General features: G+C 40.9%; 1 protein-coding gene across 1 annotated transcript in view; it reads right to left on the reverse strand.

The window, feature by feature from the left end:
• SLC25A26 (solute carrier family 25 (S-adenosylmethionine carrier), member 26) overlaps positions 1–5187 on the reverse strand; it is an 85349-nt gene that overhangs the window by 26341 nt on the left and 53821 nt on the right. The window lies entirely within an intron of this gene.

Below are 5187 nucleotides of genomic sequence, written 5' to 3' on the forward strand. Positions count from 1 at the left end.
GCCTGTGCATTTCCAGGTCCTTTACACATTTTGCCCTGATAAACACCTCACGACCAACTCTCTCAGCACATGGAGAGAAAAGCAAATGTATGTCTCAGTCAGCTGTGTAGGCTTAGCAGGGCTAACACATGTGACAAGTCACTTTGCACTGTGAACAGTGATTCTTTGCAACAGGAGACATCACTTTCCAAGGTCATGCCTTACAGTTTCTTCCTCTTCAAAGTTCTCCACTAAATTCTTCCTTGTCCTTCACCACTCTGACAACTCCTGTCCAACATCCACCTCTGGTACCAACCTGCCTGTGCTATCTCCAGGCTGAGTATCTCAAGACACCTCAGAGAAAGGGTTTCCTAGGAAAGCACTAGGCTGTCCTACAACTGTCCTACAGCTGTATCTGCAGGTCTGGTTTGCTCCTTCCTAAAGCTTCTGCAGTTATCTCCTCCACTTCGACAGCAAGTCAGCCCCAGGTTCAAATCTTCTTCCAAGTATCTATTTTCTTCTGCTTTTATCTTCCTTCCCCAAACACAAAGCATTTGTTTTCCCCTTGTTTAGGCTGATTTTGCAGTTCATGAATCAAATGATTAGTCTCACCTTTTGCCATGAAAAGGAGTAGATACTCTAAATGAATCATGCTTAGCTAATGCAGATATCTTTGCTCTGAATAATGTCAGGTTAAAAACATTCACTAGAGATATGAAAGGCTTATTAAACCCAAATCCAAGCTACACAAAGGAATCTGAAATGGTACATCCATTCAACATCACAAGAGTTAAAGAGTATTGTCTGCCTCACTCTGTTGCAACTAATGATTAATAAATGAGTCTATTAAGTTAATCTGCCAGACAAAACTAAGCTTGACAGACACCTGCCACAGAAAATTTGTTATCTATTCAGGCAGGAAATGGCAGTGAGAAGAAATCAATGTCACTGCTGTACATTGAGCTGACAAACTGAAATCTCAGAGGAAGTTTGTCATCTTGGACAATGAGCAATATCCCTGGTGGCATCTCAGAGCCCCACAATAAAGGTCAGACATGGCTCTTATTTATCATGGTCTTGAAATTCAGAGCCCCTTAATAAAGGTCAGACACGGCTCTTATTTATCATGGTCTTGAAATTCTAGTGTAGCAATTAAATTTCATTTTTAATACTGGGTGAAAAAGTCCAGTTATTTGACAGTAATGTGTGGTAATACATTTAAGAGAAGGCATATATATCCACATGCTGTGTATCACTGTTGGAGTGCTATGGCATGATTTCTTTGCAATTTAAATTAATAAAGGTCAGACACGGCTCTTATTTATCATGGTCTTGAAATTCTAGTGTAGCAATTAAATTTCATTTTTAATACTGGGTGAAAAAGTCCAGTTATTTGACAGTAATGTGTGGTAATACATTTAAGAGAAGGCATATATATCCACATGCTGTGTATCACTGTTGGAGTGCTATGGCATGATTTCTTTGCAATTTAAAATAAAAAGCAGCATAACCTTCTATTATCTAGGCCAAAAAAGATGGGGAGGAAGAAACAATAACCAATACATTTGCTTCAAATCTGTTAAAAGAGAGAAAAGGGAATGCTCTGTATCCAGCTGTACACCAAACAAAACAGCTTTCAAACAGTCTCCAAGTTTTGCTTCTTTATGCTGGCAAATGAGTGGTAAAATTATTCAGCTGTTAATAAGACAACAAGGGAAGCTTTTGACATAACCTCCTTTTTATCTCCTAGCTAGAAGCATTTCAATCAAAGAGGAAATTTGTTTGATTTTCAGTATTAGTGGTGTTTGTTTTCCATGTCCTGCTCAGCAGGGACCAGAGCTGGATGGGGATTATCAGCTTCCCTTTTCCCCGCACACCCCACGAGATGTGGTGATGTGAACCTTCCAAAATGCCTGGGAAGATTTTGGGTATATGTCAGTGGGACCTGCACAGCCACTGGGCTCCCTCCTCCCTCTCCAGGGTGGCTGCAGGATAAGGGGCTAAACATTCATAAATCACACTAACAGAGTTTGAAAACTTGCAAAAGCCAAACAAACTGGGAAGCAACACCACCAACCACCAGAGCAGCAGCACCTTTGCTGCACTAAGAACATCCTAATGAGATGTCCTCCAGTTATCGGAGTTGCCCACTGGAGCCTCTTTAACAACATCTTGACTTAAAAACAAACCCCACACAAGCAATTTCATGGGTACTGGAATGAAAGGGAGTGTGGCTTCCTGCAGATTTGGGTTTTGTCATCAGATTCTCTGAAGACAAATCATTTCCAAGCCGCGTTCGGCAATCTTCCCATGACAAGGACTTCCATCACAATTCTGCTCAAGACCTAATCCACAGCCCTCGTTAGAAGTTCAGTTCCTATTGCAAGCCTTCCCTCAAACCCCTTAACCACCTCTATTCTCCCCTCATACACATATTTTCAAGAAACTTCAAGGAGCTTCAATTTATCTTTGCAGCCTCTGCCCTTCGGCCACGTTTCTGAGGTGGAGATGCGAAGGGCTGCAGAGGCTGCTGTGTGTCCATGTGTGCATACACCCTGCTTGCATAAGCCCTGTTTCCCTAAGAGACCAGACTAAACAGCCCACACCCAAAAGGAGGATTAATATATGCAAAAAGAAATTTCTCTGCAAAGAGAGCTCATCCATGGAAAAGCCTTCAGATGGTTTATTGCCCTTCATTGCTCTCCCATGACAGCTGGGACAAAATCTCTCGGTCTGAGGATACTTCTCAATTTGAACACTTACAGCATTTCATTCCTACTTGGATTTTGCTTCTTAAAAGCAAAGCTCCTCAGCAATGAACAGAATCACACCCTGCTAGGCAGTGATATTTCTGCCTGAAATAGGCTAAGGCAACAATAAAAAATGTGGTCCACATATGTGGGTAACTGGCTGCCAGCAAATATGAAACCCTGGCAAGCTCCACCAACCTCTCATTCGACATGAATATAAAATAGACAGAGAGTACCAGTTCTCATGTCTGGCTTAATGTTATATAACTGTGCTGTTTGTTCAACAGAGTCAACCCTTACACACACAAAAAAAAGTCAAGTTTAAAGCCCTCAGACAGCTGCAAATCATTATTCTAAAATGTTTTATAGGTTAGTGAAATTATCATTTGCTTTGGTCCCTGTAGCCCTTAGCACCTGATGCCTAACTTAAGGTAATGAACTTTGCAGATTCTTATTTCTACAGATCTACTTAATTCCCTTGATACAGAAGGATTTTAAAAGATTATTTTTAATAAGTTACTTTTAGAAATGCCTTCATTTTACTGCCAGAGCAACAGATCCACACATCTTGCTCCTAAAGACAAACACCAACCTGCAAGTACTGGAGATTGATGACAGAGCAAAAGTCCTCCCACCAAGGACTGTTTAATTAAATAAAAGAAATTTAAGGAGGAACTTGATAATACTCTTTGCAACTGCAACACAAACATTTTAAAGTACGTCAAAATTCACCTATCTGATATCTGATGCTAAATTGCAAGCTGACATTGTCCTGAGGAAACCAGCAGCCAGGGAACAAGGGCAGAATGCTGAAGGAGTGGCAAAGAAGGGGGAGAAGAAGCAAAAGAAAAAACCCAAGACCTCATCAGCCCCTTCAGAACTGGGATTCCCTTCCAAATATGAGAATTCTTTCACACAAAGAGGAAACAGATGTCCATGGCTGGAATTTGCATGTGGCTTTATTCTCTTCTAGGATACAATAAAACTACTCTTCTTCTCATCCTCCAAGCTAGAAATTAAACAGTGGCATGTCATGCAGAGTCCAGCTGTGCTTTCTACCTCCAACCTTTATTAGCAATATATTTAAAAAGAAGAAGAAAAGAGAGAGAGAAAGAAAGGGGAAAACTAAAATAGCCTAAGAAATGAAAAACTGTGGTATGTGTTCTCAAAACAATATAAAACCTACAGATGTTCTTACTAATCTGTGGCACATGTTTGTTTATTCAGGTTTTCCCTGGTCAGCAGGCGTTGCTCTCCAAAAGACTTATCTGTTTTTACAAATGTTAGAGTAAATACTGAGGGAGAGATTGGCATAAATGGCCAGAGGAACAGGCTCACCTCGTGAGAGCTTTCTCAATGTCCCTGCAACTGCACCTCCATCCCACAAACTGTCCTCACCTCTGTCTCCACTGTTGCCTACATTAAGAGAGATGGGAGAAGAGCAAACAGTTATGAAGGTGATTTTGATAGTATGAATATCACAAAGGCCAACAGCAAGAACATCTGCTCACTTCAGGGAGAACATACTGCAGTGATCCTGGCACAGCTTTCAAAGTTGGACCTAACTTGTCACCTGCACTCACTGTGACAAGGACAGAGATGCTATCACCACTGAACCTGTATTTATGAGGAGTACTCCACCACAGTGTCTGAGCTGCAGGTGCCAAACTGTGCCCTCCCCACTGCAATTACAAAGCAAAGTCTAATCACCCATTTCTATATATCAAACACTATAATATTTTCCAACGATACATACACAGCAAATCATTACTAAATATCAAACACTACACTATTTTCCAACGATACATACACAGCAAATTTCAGGAGTATCTTCCCTTTACCTCAGTCCCTTTTACATTCCTTTTCTTTTTTTTGAACCACCTTCTCTATAAAAGATAGTTTTTTTCAAATAGATTCAAGTTACAGCAGAATAAACCAACTCTGTCAGCCCACTGGAGTTAAACATTTCCGTTAATAATCACAGTAAATCTAGTTCTGGTTCAGACCTCCTAAAATTCTTCACACACTTGCCCAATACATCTGGATTACGATAAACTGATGTTCCAGCTATAAATATACTTTCCCTAGGATGGGATTTGAAAAGACAGCACGAAATCAGGTAAGCCTCTCCCCTGGTCATGTCAGAGGTCATAGCTATAGCCACCACCACCAAGACTTGCAGCTTTCCACAGTACTGACTGAAGGTGAAGTTGCAGAGGAGCTCAGCACAGCAATCATCAATGCTATACCCCAAAGCCAACAAAGTAGACTTATTTCCTTTCAAAGCTTCAATTAATACCACCTCCCAGATCCTCCTTGATAAATTGCAGATTTCACAAGGATCCTAATGAAGGCAATTTGTAATCTTAACACGACCAAAATACTGTTAAAGCCATCAGCTCAGTTCCTGCAGCTCTGGGAGATGGAAGGTGGGATCAAAAAAGAAAAGGGGGGGGGA

The sequence above is a fragment of the Acanthisitta chloris genome, unplaced genomic scaffold (assembly GCF_000695815.1).
Source record: "Acanthisitta chloris isolate BGI_N310 unplaced genomic scaffold, ASM69581v1 scaffold5402, whole genome shotgun sequence".
NCBI lineage: Eukaryota > Metazoa > Chordata > Aves > Passeriformes > Acanthisittidae > Acanthisitta > Acanthisitta chloris.